This window comes from Danio rerio, chromosome 4 (genome assembly GCF_049306965.1).
Source record: "Danio rerio strain Tuebingen ecotype United States chromosome 4, GRCz12tu, whole genome shotgun sequence".
Lineage (NCBI taxonomy): Eukaryota > Metazoa > Chordata > Actinopteri > Cypriniformes > Danionidae > Danio > Danio rerio.
Genome location: NC_133179.1, coordinates 43501121 through 43527810, shown reverse-complemented (window position 1 = coordinate 43527810; position 26690 = coordinate 43501121). Strand labels below are relative to the sequence as shown.

Below are 26690 nucleotides of genomic sequence, written 5' to 3'. Positions count from 1 at the left end.
TGGCCGGGCTCTTCATTTTATTTATCTCTTTGTCTGTTGTCAAGTCCATTTTCTTTACCTCTCCGTCTATTATCCAGCCCATTTTCTTTATCCTTTCTTGCAAGTCCCTCCATTTCCATGTCGTTGCCGGGGATTCTGTCCATGATTAAAAATAAAACACACTACATAACCACCCTTCAGTCAGCAAAATGCTGCTGTTAGGTGGTTTTTAAAGACAAAAAGAAAACAAACAAACAAAAACACTCAAGGTCAATAAACAAAAAGGTAGACAAACAAAATGGGGAGAGCCTTTCTCTCCTTACTGCTGCCAACTCACTTCCTGTTTGCTCTATAGCCCCCTCAGGGTGGTGTGGCCGTAAGCAATGACAGCTGTCAAGTGTTGGCTATTGAAACTAGGCGCAGCCCCAGGAGGCGAGCACAGATTAGCTGCCTGCAGCGCCAATGAGCTGGACAGCCGGAGCTGGGCAAGCTGTGAAGCACCAGATTCCATGTCACGGTACTGCGGTGTGGCTCCCAGGAGACAGCTCCTGCCAAGCTTGCATGTCAGGATGGCCGAGCGGTCTAAGGCGCTGCGTTCAGGTCGCAGTCTCCCCTGGAGGCGTGGGTTCGAATCCCACTTCTGACAAACCGAGCCTGCGGCAGTGCGCTCAGGCAGAATTCTTTAACTCTCTGCCCCCATGTCCGAATGATACAGTAGCACTGACAAAGTGCCGCATCACGCGGGCTTTAATGCAAGTGCACTGAAAGGGGATCAAAAGAATTGTCCTGGGATGGTGTTGCTTTTTAAGGTTTGCAGGGCATTTTTTTCGTCAAATCCTCGTACAACGTCAAGTCATGACATTTGACAGATCCATGCCCTTGTATCGTGGATCATCCAGTGAGCAGAGAGCCAATTGAGAATGTGCGTAAAAGCAAATCTGAATGTTTCCGCCCAGTGGCTAACAGGAGACCCTCCGCTTGTAAAGCCATCGTGATAACCACAGGAGCCTCCGGTTAGGGTGAGAGCACTGTCTTGTGGTGCCAGCGCAGAGAGACGGAAAGTCACTTTCCACAATGTTTTCATTCAATGTTCTACGCTGGTGGAATCACCTTCCCATTCCCACTCGGATTACGGATACACCGGTGTCCTTCAAACGACAGCTAACACCCATCTCTTCAGAGTACACCCGAACCCCGGTGAATATCCCTCTCCCTAAAGAAAACGAAACTCCTACTCCAGCACTAAATTCTCTGAGCACAAAACAAATTACTTGGAATAAATAGCCCTTTTTCGTATGCATTGCCTCGTCTTGTTGAATACCTCCACTATTGTATGTCGCTTTGGACAAAAGTGTCCGCTAATTGTATGCTTCCGCCCAGTTTCGAACAGGAGACCTTTAGCGTGTAATGCAAACATGATAAACACTACACTACGGAAACCAATAGGCCAGTGCTGCTTCAAGTATTTATAGTCTTTTTTTATAGAGCTGTCTTGTACGGTCTGCACCGTGAAGGGCCAGCAAACGCACTGGCCACCTGCTCATGCACAACACAAAGCTAAAAGAAATCAGATTCTACGCAAGTTTGCGACACCGCGAGGGGCGGTAAAGACTGAGCTGAATTCAAACTTCTAGCCTCACACCGCTCTGCAGAAAGAATGTTTTCAGTGAACCTCAGTACTCAACAGAAGCCTGATTTGACAATTGTCATAAAAGACAGAGGTTGTTTCCGCCCAGTTTCGAACTGGGGACCTTTCGCGTGTGAGGCGAACGTGATAACCACTACACTACGGAAACCTTCAGGCAAATCGAGCTGATAACCCTTTTTGATTGGGTGCCTGTCGACGATCATTGCTGGTGCGGGCAGTGGATGCTATCATTTTCTCGCCAAAAGAAGAGCACTGTTTCTGCTCGGTTTCGAACCGAGGACCTTTCGCGTGTTAGGCGAACGTGATGACCACTACACTACAGAAACCCCACAAGTGCTTTCACCAGCGAAGTTAGGCCTGCAAGGATAAAACAAGGCGTACGCGCTGGTCAATCGAGCGGACAAAGCCAACTCAGCGTGACAAGCTCCCTGCAGGTATTAGGGCCAATTTACAATCCGGGCCCGACACAGCTGTACAGGTCCTTGCGAAATGTCCCCTTTCGTCACATTTGAAGCACCTGAATTCTGGGCGTTCCTTCATCACATTTTCTGAGCTCATGCATAGTCGACAGGTTTTTACCTGATTGGTGTGCATGACTCTAAAGTGCTGTGGCGCTTCCGCCGTCTCGATTTTGGTACTGTATGGTAAGGAGACCATCTCTTCCGGAAATCTGTTTTTTACAAACCTTGTTCCATCTTCTATGTTTGTGCCAGGATACAATCTTCTTTTAATTTTAGATATGGGGAAAACTCCCCGTCTCTCTAGCTTGCTTAAAATTTCTTCATTTGCTAGGTAAACAGGCAGATGCTTGAACGAAACAACATAGTCTCTGTTTTGTAACCTCCGTACTTCAGATTTCACTCCTTTAATTGTCAATCCATTGTCTATTAAAATTTCGGTGTCATCTTCAGTCTCCATTGTTACTTCATACTCCCTTTGTTTGTTTGGGTCTCACCGCCAGCATTCTTCCTTCTCCAATCAGCTCCGTGACTGCTTTGGTTATATCAAATCTTCTTGCATCTTTTACATTTTCTACTTCTACAGTTACTGTTGCTTCCTTTGTGCATACTCTTCTTTGTACCTCTTGCTTATCCTTACCTTTCTCACCTCTTCGTTGGCCGGGCTCTTCATTTTATTTATCTCTTTGTCTGTTGTCAAGTCCATTTTCTTTACCTCTCCGTCTATTATCCAGCCCATTTTCTTTATCCTTTCTTGCAAGTCCCTCCATTTCCATGTCGTTGCCGGGGATTCTGTCCATGATTAAAAATAAAACACACTACATAACCACCCTTCAGTCAGCAAAATGCTGCTGTTAGGTGGTTTTTAAAGACAAAAAGAAAACAAACAAACAAAAACACTCAAGGTCAATAAACAAAAAGGTAGACAAACAAAATGGGGAGAGCCTTTCTCTCCTTACTGCTGCCAACTCACTTCCTGTTTGCTCTATAGCCCCCTCAGGGTGGTGTGGCCGTAAGCAATGACAGCTGTCAAGTGTTGGCTATTGAAACTAGGCGCAGCCCCAGGAGGCGAGCACAGATTAGCTGCCTGCAGCGCCAATGAGCTGGACAGCCGGAGCTGGGCAAGCTGTGAAGCACCAGATTCCATGTCACGGTACTGCGGTGTGGCTCCCAGGAGACAGCTCCTGCCAAGCTTGCATGTCAGGATGGCCGAGCGGTCTAAGGCGCTGCGTTCAGGTCGCAGTCTCCCCTGGAGGCGTGGGTTCGAATCCCACTTCTGACAAACCGAGCCTGCGGCAGTGCGCTCAGGCAGAATTCTTTAACTCTCTGCCCCCATGTCCGAATGATACAGTAGCACTGACAAAGTGCCGCATCACGCGGGCTTTAATGCAAGTGCACTGAAAGGGGATCAAAAGAATTGTCCTGGGATGGTGTTGCTTTTTAAGGTTTGCAGGGCATTTTTTTCGTCAAATCCTCGTACAACGTCAAGTCATGACATTTGACAGATCCATGCCCTTGTATCGTGGATCATCCAGTGAGCAGAGAGCCAATTGAGAATGTGCGTAAAAGCAAATCTGAATGTTTCCGCCCAGTGGCTAACAGGAGACCCTCCGCTTGTAAAGCCATCGTGATAACCACAGGAGCCTCCGGTTAGGGTGAGAGCACTGTCTTGTGGTGCCAGCGCAGAGAGACGGAAAGTCACTTTCCACAATGTTTTCATTCAATGTTCTACGCTGGTGGAATCACCTTCCCATTCCCACTCGGATTACGGATACACCGGTGTCCTTCAAACGACAGCTAACACCCATCTCTTCAGAGTACACCCGAACCCCGGTGAATATCCCTCTCCCTAAAGAAAACGAAACTCCTACTCCAGCACTAAATTCTCTGAGCACAAAACAAATTACTTGGAATAAATAGCCCTTTTTCGTATGCATTGCCTCGTCTTGTTGAATACCTCCACTATTGTATGTCGCTTTGGACAAAAGTGTCCGCTAATTGTATGCTTCCGCCCAGTTTCGAACAGGAGACCTTTAGCGTGTAATGCAAACATGATAAACACTACACTACGGAAACCAATAGGCCAGTGCTGCTTCAAGTATTTATAGTCTTTTTTTATAGAGCTGTCTTGTACGGTCTGCACCGTGAAGGGCCAGCAAACGCACTGGCCACCTGCTCATGCACAACACAAAGCTAAAAGAAATCAGATTCTACGCAAGTTTGCGACACCGCGAGGGGCGGTAAAGACTGAGCTGAATTCAAACTTCTAGCCTCACACCGCTCTGCAGAAAGAATGTTTTCAGTGAACCTCAGTACTCAACAGAAGCCTGATTTGACAATTGTCATAAAAGCCAGAGGTTGTTTCCGCCCAGTTTCGAACTGGGGACCTTTCGCGTGTGAGGCGAACGTGATAACCACTACACTACGGAAACCTTCAGGCAAATCGAGCTGATAACCCTTTTTGATTGGGTGCCTGTCGACGATCATTGCTGGTGCGGGCAGTGGATGCTATCATTTTCTCGCCAAAAGAAGAGCACTGTTTCTGCTCGGTTTCGAACCGAGGACCTTTCGCGTGTTAGGCGAACGTGATGACCACTACACTACAGAAACCCCACAAGTGCTTTCACCAGCGAAGTTAGGCCTGCAAGGATAAAACAAGGCGTACGCGCTGGTCAATCGAGCGGACAAAGCCAACTCAGCGTGACAAGCTCCCTGCAGGTATTAGGGCCAATTTACAATCCGGGCCCGACACAGCTGTACAGGTCCTTGCGAAATGTCCCCTTTCGTCACATTTGAAGCACCTGAATTCTGGGCGTTCCTTCATCACATTTTCTGAGCTCATGCATAGTCGACAGGTTTTTACCTGATTGGTGTGCATGACTCTAAAGTGCTGTGGCGCTTCCGCCGTCTCGATTTTGGTACTGTATGGTAAGGAGACCATCTCTTCCGGAAATCTGTTTTTTACAAACCTTGTTCCATCTTCTATGTTTGTGCCAGGATACAATCTTCTTTTAATTTTAGATATGGGGAAAACTCCCCGTCTCTCTAGCTTGCTTAAAATTTCTTCATTTGCTAGGTAAACAGGCAGATGCTTGAACGAAACAACATAGTCTCTGTTTTGTAACCTCCGTACTTCAGATTTCACTCCTTTAATTGTCAATCCATTGTCTATTAAAATTTCGGTGTCATCTTCAGTCTCCATTGTTACTTCATACTCCCTTTGTTTGTTTGGGTCTCACCGCCAGCATTCTTCCTTCTCCAATCAGCTCCGTGACTGCTTTGGTTATATCAAATCTTCTTGCATCTTTTACATTTTCTACTTCTACAGTTACTGTTGCTTCCTTTGTGCATACTCTTCTTTGTACCTCTTGCTTATCCTTACCTTTCTCACCTCTTCGTTGGCCGGGCTCTTCATTTTATTTATCTCTTTGTCTGTTGTCAAGTCCATTTTCTTTACCTCTCCGTCTATTATCCAGCCCATTTTCTTTATCCTTTCTTGCAAGTCCCTCCATTTCCATGTCGTTGCCGGGGATTCTGTCCATGATTAAAAATAAAACACACTACATAACCACCCTTCAGTCAGCAAAATGCTGCTGTTAGGTGGTTTTTAAAGACAAAAAGAAAACAAACAAACAAAAACACTCAAGGTCAATAAACAAAAAGGTAGACAAACAAAATGGGGAGAGCCTTTCTCTCCTTACTGCTGCCAACTCACTTCCTGTTTGCTCTATAGCCCCCTCAGGGTGGTGTGGCCGTAAGCAATGACAGCTGTCAAGTGTTGGCTATTGAAACTAGGCGCAGCCCCAGGAGGCGAGCACAGATTAGCTGCCTGCAGCGCCAATGAGCTGGACAGCCGGAGCTGGGCAAGCTGTGAAGCACCAGATTCCATGTCACGGTACTGCGGTGTGGCTCCCAGGAGACAGCTCCTGCCAAGCTTGCATGTCAGGATGGCCGAGCGGTCTAAGGCGCTGCGTTCAGGTCGCAGTCTCCCCTGGAGGCGTGGGTTCGAATCCCACTTCTGACAAACCGAGCCTGCGGCAGTGCGCTCAGGCAGAATTCTTTAACTCTCTGCCCCCATGTCCGAATGATACAGTAGCACTGACAAAGTGCCGCATCACGCGGGCTTTAATGCAAGTGCACTGAAAGGGGATCAAAAGAATTGTCCTGGGATGGTGTTGCTTTTTAAGGTTTGCAGGGCATTTTTTTCGTCAAATCCTCGTACAACGTCAAGTCATGACATTTGACAGATCCATGCCCTTGTATCGTGGATCATCCAGTGAGCAGAGAGCCAATTGAGAATGTGCGTAAAAGCAAATCTGAATGTTTCCGCCCAGTGGCTAACAGGAGACCCTCCGCTTGTAAAGCCATCGTGATAACCACAGGAGCCTCCGGTTAGGGTGAGAGCACTGTCTTGTGGTGCCAGCGCAGAGAGACGGAAAGTCACTTTCCACAATGTTTTCATTCAATGTTCTACGCTGGTGGAATCACCTTCCCATTCCCACTCGGATTACGGATACACCGGTGTCCTTCAAACGACAGCTAACACCCATCTCTTCAGAGTACACCCGAACCCCGGTGAATATCCCTCTCCCTAAAGAAAACGAAACTCCTACTCCAGCACTAAATTCTCTGAGCACAAAACAAATTACTTGGAATAAATAGCCCTTTTTCGTATGCATTGCCTCGTCTTGTTGAATACCTCCACTATTGTATGTCGCTTTGGACAAAAGTGTCCGCTAATTGTATGCTTCCGCCCAGTTTCGAACAGGAGACCTTTAGCGTGTAATGCAAACATGATAAACACTACACTACGGAAACCAATAGGCCAGTGCTGCTTCAAGTATTTATAGTCTTTTTTTATAGAGCTGTCTTGTACGGTCTGCACCGTGAAGGGCCAGCAAACGCACTGGCCACCTGCTCATGCACAACACAAAGCTAAAAGAAATCAGATTCTACGCAAGTTTGCGACACCGCGAGGGGCGGTAAAGACTGAGCTGAATTCAAACTTCTAGCCTCACACCGCTCTGCAGAAAGAATGTTTTCAGTGAACCTCAGTACTCAACAGAAGCCTGATTTGACAATTGTCATAAAAGCCAGAGGTTGTTTCCGCCCAGTTTCGAACTGGGGACCTTTCGCGTGTGAGGCGAACGTGATAACCACTACACTACGGAAACCTTCAGGCAAATCGAGCTGATAACCCTTTTTGATTGGGTGCCTGTCGACGATCATTGCTGGTGCGGGCAGTGGATGCTATCATTTTCTCGCCAAAAGAAGAGCACTGTTTCTGCTCGGTTTCGAACCGAGGACCTTTCGCGTGTTAGGCGAACGTGATGACCACTACACTACAGAAACCCCACAAGTGCTTTCACCAGCGAAGTTAGGCCTGCAAGGATAAAACAAGGCGTACGCGCTGGTCAATCGAGCGGACAAAGCCAACTCAGCGTGACAAGCTCCCTGCAGGTATTAGGGCCAATTTACAATCCGGGCCCGACACAGCTGTACAGGTCCTTGCGAAATGTCCCCTTTCGTCACATTTGAAGCACCTGAATTCTGGGCGTTCCTTCATCACATTTTCTGAGCTCATGCATAGTCGACAGGTTTTTACCTGATTGGTGTGCATGACTCTAAAGTGCTGTGGCGCTTCCGCCGTCTCGATTTTGGTACTGTATGGTAAGGAGACCATCTCTTCCGGAAATCTGTTTTTTACAAACCTTGTTCCATCTTCTATGTTTGTGCCAGGATACAATCTTCTTTTAATTTTAGATATGGGGAAAACTCCCCGTCTCTCTAGCTTGCTTAAAATTTCTTCATTTGCTAGGTAAACAGGCAGATGCTTGAACGAAACAACATAGTCTCTGTTTTGTAACCTCCGTACTTCAGATTTCACTCCTTTAATTGTCAATCCATTGTCTATTAAAATTTCGGTGTCATCTTCAGTCTCCATTGTTACTTCATACTCCCTTTGTTTGTTTGGGTCTCACCGCCAGCATTCTTCCTTCTCCAATCAGCTCCGTGACTGCTTTGGTTATATCAAATCTTCTTGCATCTTTTACATTTTCTACTTCTACAGTTACTGTTGCTTCCTTTGTGCATACTCTTCTTTGTACCTCTTGCTTATCCTTACCTTTCTCACCTCTTCGTTGGCCGGGCTCTTCATTTTATTTATCTCTTTGTCTGTTGTCAAGTCCATTTTCTTTACCTCTCCGTCTATTATCCAGCCCATTTTCTTTATCCTTTCTTGCAAGTCCCTCCATTTCCATGTCGTTGCCGGGGATTCTGTCCATGATTAAAAATAAAACACACTACATAACCACCCTTCAGTCAGCAAAATGCTGCTGTTAGGTGGTTTTTAAAGACAAAAAGAAAACAAACAAACAAAAACACTCAAGGTCAATAAACAAAAAGGTAGACAAACAAAATGGGGAGAGCCTTTCTCTCCTTACTGCTGCCAACTCACTTCCTGTTTGCTCTATAGCCCCCTCAGGGTGGTGTGGCCGTAAGCAATGACAGCTGTCAAGTGTTGGCTATTGAAACTAGGCGCAGCCCCAGGAGGCGAGCACAGATTAGCTGCCTGCAGCGCCAATGAGCTGGACAGCCGGAGCTGGGCAAGCTGTGAAGCACCAGATTCCATGTCACGGTACTGCGGTGTGGCTCCCAGGAGACAGCTCCTGCCAAGCTTGCATGTCAGGATGGCCGAGCGGTCTAAGGCGCTGCGTTCAGGTCGCAGTCTCCCCTGGAGGCGTGGGTTCGAATCCCACTTCTGACAAACCGAGCCTGCGGCAGTGCGCTCAGGCAGAATTCTTTAACTCTCTGCCCCCATGTCCGAATGATACAGTAGCACTGACAAAGTGCCGCATCACGCGGGCTTTAATGCAAGTGCACTGAAAGGGGATCAAAAGAATTGTCCTGGGATGGTGTTGCTTTTTAAGGTTTGCAGGGCATTTTTTTCGTCAAATCCTCGTACAACGTCAAGTCATGACATTTGACAGATCCATGCCCTTGTATCGTGGATCATCCAGTGAGCAGAGAGCCAATTGAGAATGTGCGTAAAAGCAAATCTGAATGTTTCCGCCCAGTGGCTAACAGGAGACCCTCCGCTTGTAAAGCCATCGTGATAACCACAGGAGCCTCCGGTTAGGGTGAGAGCACTGTCTTGTGGTGCCAGCGCAGAGAGACGGAAAGTCACTTTCCACAATGTTTTCATTCAATGTTCTACGCTGGTGGAATCACCTTCCCATTCCCACTCGGATTACGGATACACCGGTGTCCTTCAAACGACAGCTAACACCCATCTCTTCAGAGTACACCCGAACCCCGGTGAATATCCCTCTCCCTAAAGAAAACGAAACTCCTACTCCAGCACTAAATTCTCTGAGCACAAAACAAATTACTTGGAATAAATAGCCCTTTTTCGTATGCATTGCCTCGTCTTGTTGAATACCTCCACTATTGTATGTCGCTTTGGACAAAAGTGTCCGCTAATTGTATGCTTCCGCCCAGTTTCGAACAGGAGACCTTTAGCGTGTAATGCAAACATGATAAACACTACACTACGGAAACCAATAGGCCAGTGCTGCTTCAAGTATTTATAGTCTTTTTTTATAGAGCTGTCTTGTACGGTCTGCACCGTGAAGGGCCAGCAAACGCACTGGCCACCTGCTCATGCACAACACAAAGCTAAAAGAAATCAGATTCTACGCAAGTTTGCGACACCGCGAGGGGCGGTAAAGACTGAGCTGAATTCAAACTTCTAGCCTCACACCGCTCTGCAGAAAGAATGTTTTCAGTGAACCTCAGTACTCAACAGAAGCCTGATTTGACAATTGTCATAAAAGACAGAGGTTGTTTCCGCCCAGTTTCGAACTGGGGACCTTTCGCGTGTGAGGCGAACGTGATAACCACTACACTACGGAAACCTTCAGGCAAATCGAGCTGATAACCCTTTTTGATTGGGTGCCTGTCGACGATCATTGCTGGTGCGGGCAGTGGATGCTATCATTTTCTCGCCAAAAGAAGAGCACTGTTTCTGCTCGGTTTCGAACCGAGGACCTTTCGCGTGTTAGGCGAACGTGATGACCACTACACTACAGAAACCCCACAAGTGCTTTCACCAGCGAAGTTAGGCCTGCAAGGATAAAACAAGGCGTACGCGCTGGTCAATCGAGCGGACAAAGCCAACTCAGCGTGACAAGCTCCCTGCAGGTATTAGGGCCAATTTACAATCCGGGCCCGACACAGCTGTACAGGTCCTTGCGAAATGTCCCCTTTCGTCACATTTGAAGCACCTGAATTCTGGGCGTTCCTTCATCACATTTTCTGAGCTCATGCATAGTCGACAGGTTTTTACCTGATTGGTGTGCATGACTCTAAAGTGCTGTGGCGCTTCCGCCGTCTCGATTTTGGTACTGTATGGTAAGGAGACCATCTCTTCCGGAAATCTGTTTTTTACAAACCTTGTTCCATCTTCTATGTTTGTGCCAGGATACAATCTTCTTTTAATTTTAGATATGGGGAAAACTCCCCGTCTCTCTAGCTTGCTTAAAATTTCTTCATTTGCTAGGTAAACAGGCAGATGCTTGAACGAAACAACATAGTCTCTGTTTTGTAACCTCCGTACTTCAGATTTCACTCCTTTAATTGTCAATCCATTGTCTATTAAAATTTCGGTGTCATCTTCAGTCTCCATTGTTACTTCATACTCCCTTTGTTTGTTTGGGTCTCACCGCCAGCATTCTTCCTTCTCCAATCAGCTCCGTGACTGCTTTGGTTATATCAAATCTTCTTGCATCTTTTACATTTTCTACTTCTACAGTTACTGTTGCTTCCTTTGTGCATACTCTTCTTTGTACCTCTTGCTTATCCTTACCTTTCTCACCTCTTCGTTGGCCGGGCTCTTCATTTTATTTATCTCTTTGTCTGTTGTCAAGTCCATTTTCTTTACCTCTCCGTCTATTATCCAGCCCATTTTCTTTATCCTTTCTTGCAAGTCCCTCCATTTCCATGTCGTTGCCGGGGATTCTGTCCATGATTAAAAATAAAACACACTACATAACCACCCTTCAGTCAGCAAAATGCTGCTGTTAGGTGGTTTTTAAAGACAAAAAGAAAACAAACAAACAAAAACACTCAAGGTCAATAAACAAAAAGGTAGACAAACAAAATGGGGAGAGCCTTTCTCTCCTTACTGCTGCCAACTCACTTCCTGTTTGCTCTATAGCCCCCTCAGGGTGGTGTGGCCGTAAGCAATGACAGCTGTCAAGTGTTGGCTATTGAAACTAGGCGCAGCCCCAGGAGGCGAGCACAGATTAGCTGCCTGCAGCGCCAATGAGCTGGACAGCCGGAGCTGGGCAAGCTGTGAAGCACCAGATTCCATGTCACGGTACTGCGGTGTGGCTCCCAGGAGACAGCTCCTGCCAAGCTTGCATGTCAGGATGGCCGAGCGGTCTAAGGCGCTGCGTTCAGGTCGCAGTCTCCCCTGGAGGCGTGGGTTCGAATCCCACTTCTGACAAACCGAGCCTGCGGCAGTGCGCTCAGGCAGAATTCTTTAACTCTCTGCCCCCATGTCCGAATGATACAGTAGCACTGACAAAGTGCCGCATCACGCGGGCTTTAATGCAAGTGCACTGAAAGGGGATCAAAAGAATTGTCCTGGGATGGTGTTGCTTTTTAAGGTTTGCAGGGCATTTTTTTCGTCAAATCCTCGTACAACGTCAAGTCATGACATTTGACAGATCCATGCCCTTGTATCGTGGATCATCCAGTGAGCAGAGAGCCAATTGAGAATGTGCGTAAAAGCAAATCTGAATGTTTCCGCCCAGTGGCTAACAGGAGACCCTCCGCTTGTAAAGCCATCGTGATAACCACAGGAGCCTCCGGTTAGGGTGAGAGCACTGTCTTGTGGTGCCAGCGCAGAGAGACGGAAAGTCACTTTCCACAATGTTTTCATTCAATGTTCTACGCTGGTGGAATCACCTTCCCATTCCCACTCGGATTACGGATACACCGGTGTCCTTCAAACGACAGCTAACACCCATCTCTTCAGAGTACACCCGAACCCCGGTGAATATCCCTCTCCCTAAAGAAAACGAAACTCCTACTCCAGCACTAAATTCTCTGAGCACAAAACAAATTACTTGGAATAAATAGCCCTTTTTCGTATGCATTGCCTCGTCTTGTTGAATACCTCCACTATTGTATGTCGCTTTGGACAAAAGTGTCCGCTAATTGTATGCTTCCGCCCAGTTTCGAACAGGAGACCTTTAGCGTGTAATGCAAACATGATAAACACTACACTACGGAAACCAATAGGCCAGTGCTGCTTCAAGTATTTATAGTCTTTTTTTATAGAGCTGTCTTGTACGGTCTGCACCGTGAAGGGCCAGCAAACGCACTGGCCACCTGCTCATGCACAACACAAAGCTAAAAGAAATCAGATTCTACGCAAGTTTGCGACACCGCGAGGGGCGGTAAAGACTGAGCTGAATTCAAACTTCTAGCCTCACACCGCTCTGCAGAAAGAATGTTTTCAGTGAACCTCAGTACTCAACAGAAGCCTGATTTGACAATTGTCATGAAAGCCAGAGGTTGTTTCCGCCCAGTTTCGAACTGGGGACCTTTCGCGTGTGAGGCGAACGTGATAACCACTACACTACGGAAACCTTCAGGCAAATCGAGCTGATAACCCTTTTTGATTGGGTGCCTGTCGACGATCATTGCTGGTGCGGGCAGTGGATGCTATCATTTTCTCGCCAAAAGAAGAGCACTGTTTCTGCTCGGTTTCGAACCGAGGACCTTTCGCGTGTTAGGCGAACGTGATGACCACTACACTACAGAAACCCCACAAGTGCTTTCACCAGCGAAGTTAGGCCTGCAAGGATAAAACAAGGCGTACGCGCTGGTCAATCGAGCGGACAAAGCCAACTCAGCGTGACAAGCTCCCTGCAGGTATTAGGGCCAATTTACAATCCGGGCCCGACACAGCTGTACAGGTCCTTGCGAAATGTCCCCTTTCGTCACATTTGAAGCACCTGAATTCTGGGCGTTCCTTCATCACATTTTCTGAGCTCATGCATAGTCGACAGGTTTTTACCTGATTGGTGTGCATGACTCTAAAGTGCTGTGGCGCTTCCGCCGTCTCGATTTTGGTACTGTATGGTAAGGAGACCATCTCTTCCGGAAATCTGTTTTTTACAAACCTTGTTCCATCTTCTATGTTTGTGCCAGGATACAATCTTCTTTTAATTTTAGATATGGGGAAAACTCCCCGTCTCTCTAGCTTGCTTAAAATTTCTTCATTTGCTAGGTAAACAGGCAGATGCTTGAACGAAACAACATAGTCTCTGTTTTGTAACCTCCGTACTTCAGATTTCACTCCTTTAATTGTCAATCCATTGTCTATTAAAATTTCGGTGTCATCTTCAGTCTCCATTGTTACTTCATACTCCCTTTGTTTGTTTGGGTCTCACCGCCAGCATTCTTCCTTCTCCAATCAGCTCCGTGACTGCTTTGGTTATATCAAATCTTCTTGCATCTTTTACATTTTCTACTTCTACAGTTACTGTTGCTTCCTTTGTGCATACTCTTCTTTGTACCTCTTGCTTATCCTTACCTTTCTCACCTCTTCGTTGGCCGGGCTCTTCATTTTATTTATCTCTTTGTCTGTTGTCAAGTCCATTTTCTTTACCTCTCCGTCTATTATCCAGCCCATTTTCTTTATCCTTTCTTGCAAGTCCCTCCATTTCCATGTCGTTGCCGGGGATTCTGTCCATGATTAAAAATAAAACACACTACATAACCACCCTTCAGTCAGCAAAATGCTGCTGTTAGGTGGTTTTTAAAGACAAAAAGAAAACAAACAAACAAAAACACTCAAGGTCAATAAACAAAAAGGTAGACAAACAAAATGGGGAGAGCCTTTCTCTCCTTACTGCTGCCAACTCACTTCCTGTTTGCTCTATAGCCCCCTCAGGGTGGTGTGGCCGTAAGCAATGACAGCTGTCAAGTGTTGGCTATTGAAACTAGGCGCAGCCCCAGGAGGCGAGCACAGATTAGCTGCCTGCAGCGCCAATGAGCTGGACAGCCGGAGCTGGGCAAGCTGTGAAGCACCAGATTCCATGTCACGGTACTGCGGTGTGGCTCCCAGGAGACAGCTCCTGCCAAGCTTGCATGTCAGGATGGCCGAGCGGTCTAAGGCGCTGCGTTCAGGTCGCAGTCTCCCCTGGAGGCGTGGGTTCGAATCCCACTTCTGACAAACCGAGCCTGCGGCAGTGCGCTCAGGCAGAATTCTTTAACTCTCTGCCCCCATGTCCGAATGATACAGTAGCACTGACAAAGTGCCGCATCACGCGGGCTTTAATGCAAGTGCACTGAAAGGGGATCAAAAGAATTGTCCTGGGATGGTGTTGCTTTTTAAGGTTTGCAGGGCATTTTTTTCGTCAAATCCTCGTACAACGTCAAGTCATGACATTTGACAGATCCATGCCCTTGTATCGTGGATCATCCAGTGAGCAGAGAGCCAATTGAGAATGTGCGTAAAAGCAAATCTGAATGTTTCCGCCCAGTGGCTAACAGGAGACCCTCCGCTTGTAAAGCCATCGTGATAACCACAGGAGCCTCCGGTTAGGGTGAGAGCACTGTCTTGTGGTGCCAGCGCAGAGAGACGGAAAGTCACTTTCCACAATGTTTTCATTCAATGTTCTACGCTGGTGGAATCACCTTCCCATTCCCACTCGGATTACGGATACACCGGTGTCCTTCAAACGACAGCTAACACCCATCTCTTCAGAGTACACCCGAACCCCGGTGAATATCCCTCTCCCTAAAGAAAACGAAACTCCTACTCCAGCACTAAATTCTCTGAGCACAAAACAAATTACTTGGAATAAATAGCCCTTTTTCGTATGCATTGCCTCGTCTTGTTGAATACCTCCACTATTGTATGTCGCTTTGGACAAAAGTGTCCGCTAATTGTATGCTTCCGCCCAGTTTCGAACAGGAGACCTTTAGCGTGTAATGCAAACATGATAAACACTACACTACGGAAACCAATAGGCCAGTGCTGCTTCAAGTATTTATAGTCTTTTTTTATAGAGCTGTCTTGTACGGTCTGCACCGTGAAGGGCCAGCAAACGCACTGGCCACCTGCTCATGCACAACACAAAGCTAAAAGAAATCAGATTCTACGCAAGTTTGCGACACCGCGAGGGGCGGTAAAGACTGAGCTGAATTCAAACTTCTAGCCTCACACCGCTCTGCAGAAAGAATGTTTTCAGTGAACCTCAGTACTCAACAGAAGCCTGATTTGACAATTGTCATGAAAGCCAGAGGTTGTTTCCGCCCAGTTTCGAACTGGTGACCTTTCGCGTGTGAGGCGAACGTGATAACCACTACACTACGGAAACCTTCAGGCAAATCGAGCTGATAACCCTTTTTGATTGGGTGCCTGTCGACGATCATTGCTGGTGCGGGCAGTGGATGCTATCATTTTCTCGCCAAAAGAAGAGCACTGTTTCTGCTCGGTTTCGAACCGAGGACCTTTCGCGTGTTAGGCGAACGTGATGACCACTACACTACAGAAACCCCACAAGTGCTTTCACCAGCGAAGTTAGGCCTGCAAGGATAAAACAAGGCGTACGCGCTGGTCAATCGAGCGGACAAAGCCAACTCAGCGTGACAAGCTCCCTGCAGGTATTAGGGCCAATTTACAATCCGGGCCCGACACAGCTGTACAGGTCCTTGCGAAATGTCCCCTTTCGTCACATTTGAAGCACCTGAATTCTGGGCGTTCCTTCATCACATTTTCTGAGCTCATGCATAGTCGACAGGTTTTTACCTGATTGGTGTGCATGACTCTAAAGTGCTGTGGCGCTTCCGCCGTCTCGATTTTGGTACTGTATGGTAAGGAGACCATCTCTTCCGGAAATCTGTTTTTTACAAACCTTGTTCCATCTTCTATGTTTGTGCCAGGATACAATCTTCTTTTAATTTTAGATATGGGGAAAACTCCCCGTCTCTCTAGCTTGCTTAAAATTTCTTCATTTGCTAGGTAAACAGGCAGATGCTTGAACGAAACAACATAGTCTCTGTTTTGTAACCTCCGTACTTCAGATTTCACTCCTTTAATTGTCAATCCATTGTCTATTAAAATTTCGGTGTCATCTTCAGTCTCCATTGTTACTTCATACTCCCTTTGTTTGTTTGGGTCTCACCGCCAGCATTCTTCCTTCTCCAATCAGCTCCGTGACTGCTTTGGTTATATCAAATCTTCTTGCATCTTTTACATTTTCTACTTCTACAGTTACTGTTGCTTCCTTTGTGCATACTCTTCTTTGTACCTCTTGCTTATCCTTACCTTTCTCACCTCTTCGTTGGCCGGGCTCTTCATTTTATTTATCTCTTTGTCTGTTGTCAAGTCCATTTTCTTTACCTCTCCGTCTATTATCCAGCCCATTTTCTTTATCCTTTCTTGCAAGTCCCTCCATTTCCATGTCGTTGCCGGGGATTCTGTCCATGATTAAAAATAAAACACACTACATAACCACCCTTCAGTCAGCAAAATGCTGCTGTTAGGTGGTTTTTAAAGACAAAAAGAAAACAAACAAACAAAAACACTCAAGGTCAATAAACAAAAAGGTAGACAAACAAAATGGGGAGAGCCTTTCTCTCCTTACTGCTGCCAACTCACTTCCTGTTTGCTCTATAGCCCCCTCAGGGTGGTGTGGCCGTAAGCAATGACAGCTGTCAAGTGTTGGCTATTGAAACTAGGCGCAGCCCCAGGAGGCGAGCACAGATTAGCTGCCTGCAGCGCCAATGAGCTGGACAGCCGGAGCTGGGCAAGCTGTGAAGCACCAGATTCCATGTCACGGTACTGCGGTGTGGCTCCCAGGAGACAGCTCCTGCCAAGCTTGCATGTCAGGATGGCCGAGCGGTCTAAGGCGCTGCGTTCAGGTCGCAGTCTCCCCTGGAGGCGTGGGTTCGAATCCCACTTCTGACAAACCGAGCCTGCGGCAGTGCGCTCAGGCAGAATTCTTTAACTCTCTGCCCCAATGTCCGAATGATACAGTAGCACTGACAAAGTGCCGCATCACGCGGGCTTTAATGCAAGTGCACTGAAAGGGGATCAAAAGAATTGTCCTGGGATGGTGTTGCTTTTTAAGGTTTGCAGGGCATTTTTTTCGTCAAATCCTCGTACAACGTCAAGTCATGACATTTGACAGATCCATGCCCTTGTATCGTGGATCATCCAGTGAGCAGAGAGCCAATTGAGCATTGCCTCGTCTTGTTGAATACCTGCACTATTGTATGTCGCTTTGGACAAAAGTGTCCGCTAATTGTATGCTTCCGCCCAGTTTCGAACAGGAGACCTTTAGCGTGTAATGCAAACATGATAAACACTACACTACGGAAACCAATAGGCCAGTGCTGCTTCAAGTATTTATAGTCTTTTTTTATAGAGCTGTCTTGTACGGTCTGCACCGTGAAGGGCCAGCAAACGCACTGGCCACCTGCTCATGCACAACACAAAGCTAAAAGAAATCAGATTCTACGCAAGTTTGCGACACCGCGAGGGGCGGTAAACACTGAGCTTAATTCAAACTTCTGGCCTCACAGGTCCTTGCGAAATGTCCCCTTTCGTCACATTTGAAGCACCTGAATTCTGGGCGTTCCTTCATCACATTTTCTGAGCTCATGCATAGTCGACAGGTTTTTACCTGATTGGTGTGCATGACTCTAAAGTGCTGTGGCGCTTCCGCCGTCTCGATTTTGGTACTGTATGGTAAGGAGACCATCTCTTCCGGAAATCTGTTTTTTACAAACCTTGTTCCATCTTCTATGTTTGTGCCAGGATACAATCTTCTTTTAATTTTAGATATGGGGAAAACTCCCCGTCTCTCTAGCTTGCTTAAAATTTCTTCATTTGCTAGGTAAACAGGCAGATGCTTGAACGAAACAACATAGTCTCTGTTTTGTAACCTCCGTACTTCAGATTTCACTCCTTTAATTGTCAATCCATTGTCTATTAAAATTTCGGTGTCATCTTCAGTCTCCATTGTTACTTCATACTCCCTTTGTTTGTTTGGGTCTCACCGCCAGCATTCTTCCTTCTCCAATCAGCTCCGTGACTGCTTTGGTTATATCAAATCTTCTTGCATCTTTTACATTTTCTACTTCTACAGTTACTGTTGCTTCCTTTGTGCATACTCTTCTTTGTACCTCTTGCTTATCCTTACCTTTCTCACCTCTTCGTTGGCCGGGCTCTTCATTTTATTTATCTCTTTGTCTGTTGTCAAGTCCATTTTCTTTACCTCTCCGTCTATTATCCAGCCCATTTTCTTTATCCTTTCTTGCAAGTCCCTCCATTTCCATGTCGTTGCCGGGGATTCTGTCCATGATTAAAAATAAAACACACTACATAACCACCCTTCAGTCAGCAAAATGCTGCTGTTAGGTGGTTTTTAAAGACAAAAAGAAAACAAACAAACAAAAACACTCAAGGTCAATAAACAAAAAGGTAGACAAACAAAATGGGGAGAGCCTTTCTCTCCTTACTGCTGCCAACTCACTTCCTGTTTGCTCTATAGCCCCCTCAGGGTGGTGTGGCCGTAAGCAATGACAGCTGTCAAGTGTTGGCTATTGAAACTAGGCGCAGCCCCAGGAGGCGAGCACAGATTAGCTGCCTGCAGCGCCAATGAGCTGGACAGCCGGAGCTGGGCAAGCTGTGAAGCACCAGATTCCATGTCACGGTACTGCGGTGTGGCTCCCAGGAGACAGCTCCTGCCAAGCTTGCATGTCAGGAGGCCGAGCGGTCTAAGGCGCTGCGTTCAGGTCGCAGTCTCCCCTGGAGGCGTGGGTTCGAATCCCACTTCTGACAAACCGAGCCTGCGGCAGTGCGCTCAGGCAGAATTCTTTAACTCTCTGCCCCCATGTCCGAATGATACAGTAGCACTGACAAAGTGCCGCATCACGCGGGCTTTAATGCAAGTGCACTGAAAGGGGATCAAAAGAATTGTCCTGGGATGGTGTTGCTTTTTAAGGTTTGCAGGGCATTTTTTTCGTCAAATCCTCGTACAACGTCAAGTCATGACATTTGACAGATCCATGCCCTTGTATCGTGGATCATCCAGTGAGCAGAGAGCCAATTGAGAATGTGCGTAAAAGCAAATCTGAATGTTTCCGCCCAGTGGCTAACAGGAGACCCTCCGCTTGTAAAGCCATCGTGATAACCACAGGAGCCTCCGGTTAGGGTGAGAGCACTGTCTTGTGGTGCCAGCGCAGAGAGACGGAAAGTCACTTTCCACAATGTTTTCATTCAATGTTCTACGCTGGTGGAATCACCTTCCCATTCCCACTCGGATTACGGATACACCGGTGTCCTTCAAACGACAGCTAACACCCATCTCTTCAGAGTACACCCGAACCCCGGTGAATATCCCTCTCCCTAAAGAAAACGAAACTCCTACTCCAGCACTAAATTCTCTGAGCACAAAACAAATTACTTGGAATAAATAGCCCTTTTTCGTATGCATTGCCTCGTCTTGTTGAATACCTCCACTATTGTATGTCGCTTTGGACAAAAGTGTCCGCTAATTGTATGCTTCCGCCCAGTTTCGAACAGGAGACCTTTAGCGTGTAATGCAAACATGATAAACACTACACTACGGAAACCAATAGGCCAGTGCTGCTTCAAGTATTTATAGTCTTTTTTTATAGAGCTGTCTTGTACGGTCTGCACCGTGAAGGGCCAGCAAACGCACTGGCCACCTGCTCATGCACAACACAAAGCTAAAAGAAATCAGATTCTACGCAAGTTTGCGACACCGCGAGGGGCGGTAAAGACTGAGCTGAATTCAAACTTCTAGCCTCACACCGCTCTGCAGAAAGAATGTTTTCAGTGAACCTCAGTACTCAACAGAAGCCTGATTTGACAATTGTCATAAAAGCCAGAGGTTGTTTCCGCCCAGTTTCGAACTGGGGACCTTTCGCGTGTGAGGCGAACGTGATAACCACTACACTACGGAAACCTTCAGGCAAATCGAGCTGATAACCCTTTTTGATTGGGTGCCTGTCGACGATCATTGCTGGTGCGGGCAGTGGATGCTATCATTTTCTCGCCAAAAGAAGAGCACTGTTTCTGCTCGGTTTCGAACCGAGGACCTTTCGCGTGTTAGGCGAACGTGATGACCACTACACTACAGAAACCCCACAAGTGCTTTCACCAGCGAAGTTAGGCCTGCAAGGATAAAACAAGGCGTACGCGCTGGTCAATCGAGCGGACAAAGCCAACTCAGCGTGACAAGCTCCCTGCAGGTATTAGGGCCAATTTACAATCCGGGCCCGACACAGCTGTACAGGTCCTTGCGAAATGTCCCCTTTCGTCACATTTGAAGCACCTGAATTCTGGGCGTTCCTTCATCACATTTTCTGAGCTCATGCATAGTCGACAGGTTTTTACCTGATTGGTGTGCATGACTCTAAAGTGCTGTGGCGCTTCCGCCGTCTCGATTTTGGTACTGTATGGTAAGGAGACCATCTCTTCCGGAAATCTGTTTTTTACAAACCTTGTTCCATCTTCTATGTTTGTGCCAGGATACAATCTTCTTTTAATTTTAGATATGGGGAAAACTCCCCGTCTCTCTAGCTTGCTTAAAATTTCTTCATTTGCTAGGTAAACAGGCAGATGCTTGAACGAAACAACATAGTCTCTGTTTTGTAACCTCCGTACTTCAGATTTCACTCCTTTAATTGTCAATCCATTGTCTATTAAAATTTCGGTGTCATCTTCAGTCTCCATTGTTACTTCATACTCCCTTTGTTTGTTTGGGTCTCACCGCCAGCATTCTTCCTTCTCCAATCAGCTCCGTGACTGCTTTGGTTATATCAAATCTTCTTGCATCTTTTACATTTTCTACTTCTACAGTTACTGTTGCTTCCTTTGTGCATACTCTTCTTTGTACCTCTTGCTTATCCTTACCTTTCTCACCTCTTCGTTGGCCGGGCTCTTCATTTTATTTATCTCTTTGTCTGTTGTCAAGTCCATTTTCTTTACCTCTCCGTCTATTATCCAGCCCATTTTCTTTATCCTTTCTTGCAAGTCCCTCCATTTCCATGTCGTTGCCGGGGATTCTGTCCATGATTAAAAATAAAACACACTACATAACCACCCTTCAGTCAGCAAAATGCTGCTGTTAGGTGGTTTTTAAAGACAAAAAGAAAACAAACAAACAAAAACACTCAAGGTCAATAAACAAAAAGGTAGACAAACAAAATGGGGAGAGCCTTTCTCTCCTTACTGCTGCCAACTCACTTCCTGTTTGCTCTATAGCCCCCTCAGGGTGGTGTGGCCGTAAGCAATGACAGCTGTCAAGTGTTGGCTATTGAAACTAGGCACAGCCCCAGGAGGCGAGCACAGATTAGCTGCCTGCAGCGCCAATGAGCTGGACAGCCGGAGCTGGGAAAGCTGTGAAGCACCAGATTCCATGTCACGGTACTGCGGTGTGGCTCCCAGGAGACAGCTCCTGCCAAGCTTGCATGTCAGGATGGCCGAGCGGTCTAAGGCGCTGCGTTCAGGTCGCAGTCTCCCCTGGAGGCGTGGGTTCGAATCCCACTTCTGACAAACCGAGCCTGCGGCAGTGCGCTCAGGCAGAATTCTTTAACTCTCTGCCCCAATGTCCGAATGATACAGTAGCACTGACAAAGTGCCGCATCACGCGGGCTTTAATGCAAGTGCACTGAAAGGGGATCAAAAGAATTGTCCTGGGATGGTGTTGCTTTTTAAGGTTTGCAGGGCATTTTTTTCGTCAAATCCTCGTACAACGTCAAGTCATGACATTTGACAGATCCATGCCCTTGTATCGTGGATCATCCAGTGAGCAGAGAGCCAATTGAGCATTGCCTCGTCTTGTTGAATACCTGCACTATTGTATGTCGCTTTGGACAAAAGTGTCCGCTAATTGTATGCTTCCGCCCAGTTTCGAACAGGAGACCTTTAGCGTGTAATGCAAACATGATAAACACTACACTACGGAAACCAATAGGCCAGTGCTGCTTCAAGTATTTATAGTCTTTTTTTATAGAGCTGTCTTGTACGGTCTGCACCGTGAAGGGCCAGCAAACGCACTGGCCACCTGCTCATGCACAACACAAAGCTAAAAGAAATCAGATTCTACGCAAGTTTGCGACACCGCGAGGGGCGGTAAACACTGAGCTGAATTCAAACTTCTGGCCTCACAGGTCCTTGCGAAATGTCCCCTTTCGTCACATTTGAAGCACCTGAATTCTGGGCGTTCCTTCATCACATTTTCTGAGCTCATGCATAGTCGACAGGTTTTTACCTGATTGGTGTGCATGACTCTAAAGTGCTGTGGCGCTTCCGCCGTCTCGATTTTGGTACTGTATGGTAAGGAGACCATCTCTTCCGGAAATCTGTTTTTTACAAACCTTGTTCCATCTTCTATGTTTGTGCCAGGATACAATCTTCTTTTAATTTTAGATATGGGGAAAACTCCCCGTCTCTCTAGCTTGCTTAAAATTTCTTCATTTGCTAGGTAAACAGGCAGATGCTTGAACGAAACAACATAGTCTCTGTTTTGTAACCTCCGTACTTCAGATTTCACTCCTTTAATTGTCAATCCATTGTCTATTAAAATTTCGGTGTCATCTTCAGTCTCCATTGTTACTTCATACTCCCTTTGTTTGTTTGGGTCTCACCGCCAGCATTCTTCCTTCTCCAATCAGCTCCGTGACTGCTTTGGTTATATCAAATCTTCTTGCATCTTTTACATTTTCTACTTCTACAGTTACTGTTGCTTCCTTTGTGCATACTCTTCTTTGTACCTCTTGCTTATCCTTACCTTTCTCACCTCTTCGTTGGCCGGGCTCTTCATTTTATTTATCTCTTTGTCTGTTGTCAAGTCCATTTTCTTTACCTCTCCGTCTATTATCCAGCCCATTTTCTTTATCCTTTCTTGCAAGTCCCTCCATTTCCATGTCGTTGCCGGGGATTCTGTCCATGATTAAAAATAAAACACACTACATAACCACCCTTCAGTCAGCAAAATGCTGCTGTTAGGTGGTTTTTAAAGACAAAAAGAAAACAAACAAACAAAAACACTCAAGGTCAATAAACAAAAAGGTAGACAAACAAAATGGGGAGAGCCTTTCTCTCCTTACTGCTGCCAACTCACTTCCTGTTTGCTCTATAGCCCCCTCAGGGTGGTGTGGCCGTAAGCAATGACAGCTGTCAAGTGTTGGCTATTGAAACTAGGCGCAGCCCCAGGAGGCGAGCACAGATTAGCTGCCTGCAGCGCCAATGAGCTGGACAGCCGGAGCTGGGCAAGCTGTGAAGCACCAGATTCCATGTCACGGTACTGCGGTGTGGCTCCCAGGAGACAGCTCCTGCCAAGCTTGCATGTCAGGATGGCCGAGCGGTCTAAGGCGCTGCGTTCAGGTCGCAGTCTCCCCTGGAGGCGTGGGTTCGAATCCCACTTCTGACAAACCGAGCCTGCGGCAGTGCGCTCAGGCAGAATTCTTTAACTCTCTGCCCCAATGTCCGAATGATACAGTAGCACTGACAAAGTGCCGCATCACGCGGGCTTTAATGCAAGTGCACTGAAAGGGGATCAAAAGAATTGTCCTGGGATGGTGTTGCTTTTTAAGGTTTGCAGGGCATTTTTTTCGTCAAATCCTCGTACAACGTCAAGTCATGACATTTGACAGATCCATGCCCTTGTATCGTGGATCATCCAGTGAGCAGAGAGCCAATTGAGCATTGCCTCGTCTTGTTGAATACCTGCACTATTGTATGTCGCTTTGGACAAAAGTGTCCGCTAATTGTATGCTTCCGCCCAGTTTCGAACAGGAGACCTTTAGCGTGTAATGCAAACATGATAAACACTACACTACGGAAACCAATAGGCCAGTGCTGCTTCAAGTATTTATAGTCTTTTTTTATAGAGCTGTCTTGTACGGTCTGCACCGTGAAGGGCCAGCAAACGCACTGGCCACCTGCTCATGCACAACACAAAGCTAAAAGAAATCAGATTCTACGCAAGTTTGCGACACCGCGAGGGGCGGTAAACACTGAGCTTAATTCAAACTTCTGGCCTCACAGGTCCTTGCGAAATGTCCCCTTTCGTCACATTTGAAGCACCTGAATTCTGGGCGTTCCTTCATCACATTTTCTGAGCTCATGCATAGTCGACAGGTTTTTACCTGATTGGTGTGCATGACTCTAAAGTGCTGTGGCGCTTCCGCCGTCTCGATTTTGGTACTGTATGGTAAGGAGACCATCTCTTCCGGAAATCTGTTTTTTACAAACCTTGTTCCATCTTCTATGTTTGTGCCAGGATACAATCTTCTTTTAATTTTAGATATGGGGAAAACTCCCCGTCTCTCTAGCTTGCTTAAAATTTCTTCATTTGCTAGGTAAACAGGCAGATGCTTGAACGAAACAACATAGTCTCTGTTTTGTAACCTCCGTACTTCAGATTTCACTCCTTTAATTGTCAATCCATTGTCTATTAAAATTTCGGTGTCATCTTCAGTCTCCATTGTTACTTCATACTCCCTTTGTTTGTTTGGGTCTCACCGCCAGCATTCTTCCTTCTCCAATCAGCTCCGTGACTGCTTTGGTTATATCAAATCTTCTTGCATCTTTTACATTTTCTACTTCTACAGTTACTGTTGCTTCCTTTGTGCATACTCTTCTTTGTACCTCTTGCTTATCCTTACCTTTCTCACCTCTTCGTTGGCCGGGCTCTTCATTTTATTTATCTCTTTGTCTGTTGTCAAGTCCATTTTCTTTACCTCTCCGTCTATTATCCAGCCCATTTTCTTTATCCTTTCTTGCAAGTCCCTCCATTTCCATGTCGTTGCCGGGGATTCTGTCCATGATTAAAAATAAAACACACTACATAACCACCCTTCAGTCAGCAAAATGCTGCTGTTAGGTGGTTTTTAAAGACAAAAAGAAAACAAACAAACAAAAACACTCAAGGTCAATAAACAAAAAGGTAGACAAACAAAATGGGGAGAGCCTTTCTCTCCTTACTGCTGCCAACTCACTTCCTGTTTGCTCTATAGCCCCCTCAGGGTGGTGTGGCCGTAAGCAATGACAGCTGTCAAGTGTTGGCTATTGAAACTAGGCGCAGCCCCAGGAGGCGAGCACAGATTAGCTGCCTGCAGCGCCAATGAGCTGGACAGCCGGAGCTGGGCAAGCTGTGAAGCACCAGATTCCATGTCACGGTACTGCGGTGTGGCTCCCAGGAGACAGCTCCTGCCAAGCTTGCATGTCAGGAGGCCGAGCGGTCTAAGGCGCTGCGTTCAGGTCGCAGTCTCCCCTGGAGGCGTGGGTTCGAATCCCACTTCTGACAAACCGAGCCTGCGGCAGTGCGCTCAGGCAGAATTCTTTAACTCTCTGCCCCCATGTCCGAATGATACAGTAGCACTGACAAAGTGCCGCATCACGCGGGCTTTAATGCAAGTGCACTGAAAGGGGATCAAAAGAATTGTCCTGGGATGGTGTTGCTTTTTAAGGTTTGCAGGGCATTTTTTTCGTCAAATCCTCGTACAACGTCAAGTCATGACATTTGACAGATCCATGCCCTTGTATCGTGGATCATCCAGTGAGCAGAGAGCCAATTGAGAATGTGCGTAAAAGCAAATCTGAATGTTTCCGCCCAGTGGCTAACAGGAGACCCTCCGCTTGTAAAGCCATCGTGATAACCACAGGAGCCTCCGGTTAGGGTGAGAGCACTGTCTTGTGGTGCCAGCGCAGAGAGACGGAAAGTCACTTTCCACAATGTTTTCATTCAATGTTCTACGCTGGTGGAATCACCTTCCCATTCCCACTCGGATTACGGATACACCGGTGTCCTTCAAACGACAGCTAACACCCATCTCTTCAGAGTACACCCGAACCCCGGTGAATATCCCTCTCCCTAAAGAAAACGAAACTCCTACTCCAGCACTAAATTCTCTGAGCACAAAACAAATTACTTGGAATAAATAGCCCTTTTTCGTATGCATTGCCTCGTCTTGTTGAATACCTCCACTATTGTATGTCGCTTTGGACAAAAGTGTCCGCTAATTGTATGCTTCCGCCCAGTTTCGAACAGGAGACCTTTAGCGTGTAATGCAAACATGATAAACACTACACTACGGAAACCAATAGGCCAGTGCTGCTTCAAGTATTTATAGTCTTTTTTTATAGAGCTGTCTTGTACGGTCTGCACCGTGAAGGGCCAGCAAACGCACTGGCCACCTGCTCATGCACAACACAAAGCTAAAAGAAATCAGATTCTACGCAAGTTTGCGACACCGCGAGGGGCGGTAAAGACTGAGCTGAATTCAAACTTCTAGCCTCACACCGCTCTGCAGAAAGAATGTTTTCAGTGAACCTCAGTACTCAACAGAAGCCTGATTTGACAATTGTCATAAAAGCCAGAGGTTGTTTCCGCCCAGTTTCGAACTGGGGACCTTTCGCGTGTGAGGCGAACGTGATAACCACTACACTACGGAAACCTTCAGGCAAATCGAGCTGATAACCCTTTTTGATTGGGTGCCTGTCGACGATCATTGCTGGTGCGGGCAGTGGATGCTATCATTTT

General features: G+C 46.7%; 1 protein-coding gene and 26 non-coding genes across 27 annotated transcripts in view; 12 read left to right on the top strand and 15 right to left on the bottom strand.

Annotated features, from left to right (window-relative positions):
* The window catches only part of LOC137491225 (uncharacterized), a 482468-nt gene that overhangs the window by 181328 nt on the left and 274450 nt on the right, over positions 1–26690 (top strand). The gene's annotated exons all lie outside the window — the stretch shown is intronic.
* trnal-cag (transfer RNA leucine (anticodon CAG)) lies at positions 543–625 on the top strand. The gene has a single exon. It is a non-coding gene; the product is annotated as a tRNA-Leu (tRNA).
* trnav-cac (transfer RNA valine (anticodon CAC)) lies at positions 1703–1775 on the bottom strand. The gene has a single exon. It is a non-coding gene; the product is annotated as a tRNA-Val (tRNA).
* trnav-aac (transfer RNA valine (anticodon AAC)) lies at positions 1881–1953 on the bottom strand. The gene has a single exon. It is a non-coding gene; the product is annotated as a tRNA-Val (tRNA).
* On the top strand, positions 3285–3367 carry trnal-cag (transfer RNA leucine (anticodon CAG)). Its single transcript has one exon. It is a non-coding gene; the product is annotated as a tRNA-Leu (tRNA).
* trnav-cac (transfer RNA valine (anticodon CAC)) lies at positions 4445–4517 on the bottom strand. Its single transcript has one exon. It is a non-coding gene; the product is annotated as a tRNA-Val (tRNA).
* On the bottom strand, positions 4623–4695 carry trnav-aac (transfer RNA valine (anticodon AAC)). Its single transcript has one exon. It is a non-coding gene; the product is annotated as a tRNA-Val (tRNA).
* On the top strand, positions 6027–6109 carry trnal-cag (transfer RNA leucine (anticodon CAG)). The gene has a single exon. It is a non-coding gene; the product is annotated as a tRNA-Leu (tRNA).
* Positions 7187–7259, bottom strand: trnav-cac (transfer RNA valine (anticodon CAC)). Its single transcript has one exon. It is a non-coding gene; the product is annotated as a tRNA-Val (tRNA).
* Positions 7365–7437, bottom strand: trnav-aac (transfer RNA valine (anticodon AAC)). The gene has a single exon. It is a non-coding gene; the product is annotated as a tRNA-Val (tRNA).
* trnal-cag (transfer RNA leucine (anticodon CAG)) lies at positions 8769–8851 on the top strand. Its single transcript has one exon. It is a non-coding gene; the product is annotated as a tRNA-Leu (tRNA).
* Positions 9929–10001, bottom strand: trnav-cac (transfer RNA valine (anticodon CAC)). Its single transcript has one exon. It is a non-coding gene; the product is annotated as a tRNA-Val (tRNA).
* Positions 10107–10179, bottom strand: trnav-aac (transfer RNA valine (anticodon AAC)). Its single transcript has one exon. It is a non-coding gene; the product is annotated as a tRNA-Val (tRNA).
* trnal-cag (transfer RNA leucine (anticodon CAG)) lies at positions 11511–11593 on the top strand. Its single transcript has one exon. It is a non-coding gene; the product is annotated as a tRNA-Leu (tRNA).
* On the bottom strand, positions 12671–12743 carry trnav-cac (transfer RNA valine (anticodon CAC)). The gene has a single exon. It is a non-coding gene; the product is annotated as a tRNA-Val (tRNA).
* On the bottom strand, positions 12849–12921 carry trnav-aac (transfer RNA valine (anticodon AAC)). The gene has a single exon. It is a non-coding gene; the product is annotated as a tRNA-Val (tRNA).
* trnal-cag (transfer RNA leucine (anticodon CAG)) lies at positions 14253–14335 on the top strand. Its single transcript has one exon. It is a non-coding gene; the product is annotated as a tRNA-Leu (tRNA).
* On the bottom strand, positions 15413–15485 carry trnav-cac (transfer RNA valine (anticodon CAC)). The gene has a single exon. It is a non-coding gene; the product is annotated as a tRNA-Val (tRNA).
* On the bottom strand, positions 15591–15663 carry trnav-aac (transfer RNA valine (anticodon AAC)). The gene has a single exon. It is a non-coding gene; the product is annotated as a tRNA-Val (tRNA).
* On the top strand, positions 16995–17077 carry trnal-cag (transfer RNA leucine (anticodon CAG)). Its single transcript has one exon. It is a non-coding gene; the product is annotated as a tRNA-Leu (tRNA).
* Positions 18874–18955, top strand: trnal-cag (transfer RNA leucine (anticodon CAG)). Its single transcript has one exon. It is a non-coding gene; the product is annotated as a tRNA-Leu (tRNA).
* Positions 20033–20105, bottom strand: trnav-cac (transfer RNA valine (anticodon CAC)). Its single transcript has one exon. It is a non-coding gene; the product is annotated as a tRNA-Val (tRNA).
* On the bottom strand, positions 20211–20283 carry trnav-aac (transfer RNA valine (anticodon AAC)). The gene has a single exon. It is a non-coding gene; the product is annotated as a tRNA-Val (tRNA).
* trnal-cag (transfer RNA leucine (anticodon CAG)) lies at positions 21615–21697 on the top strand. Its single transcript has one exon. It is a non-coding gene; the product is annotated as a tRNA-Leu (tRNA).
* On the top strand, positions 23494–23576 carry trnal-cag (transfer RNA leucine (anticodon CAG)). Its single transcript has one exon. It is a non-coding gene; the product is annotated as a tRNA-Leu (tRNA).
* On the top strand, positions 25373–25454 carry trnal-cag (transfer RNA leucine (anticodon CAG)). Its single transcript has one exon. It is a non-coding gene; the product is annotated as a tRNA-Leu (tRNA).
* On the bottom strand, positions 26532–26604 carry trnav-cac (transfer RNA valine (anticodon CAC)). Its single transcript has one exon. It is a non-coding gene; the product is annotated as a tRNA-Val (tRNA).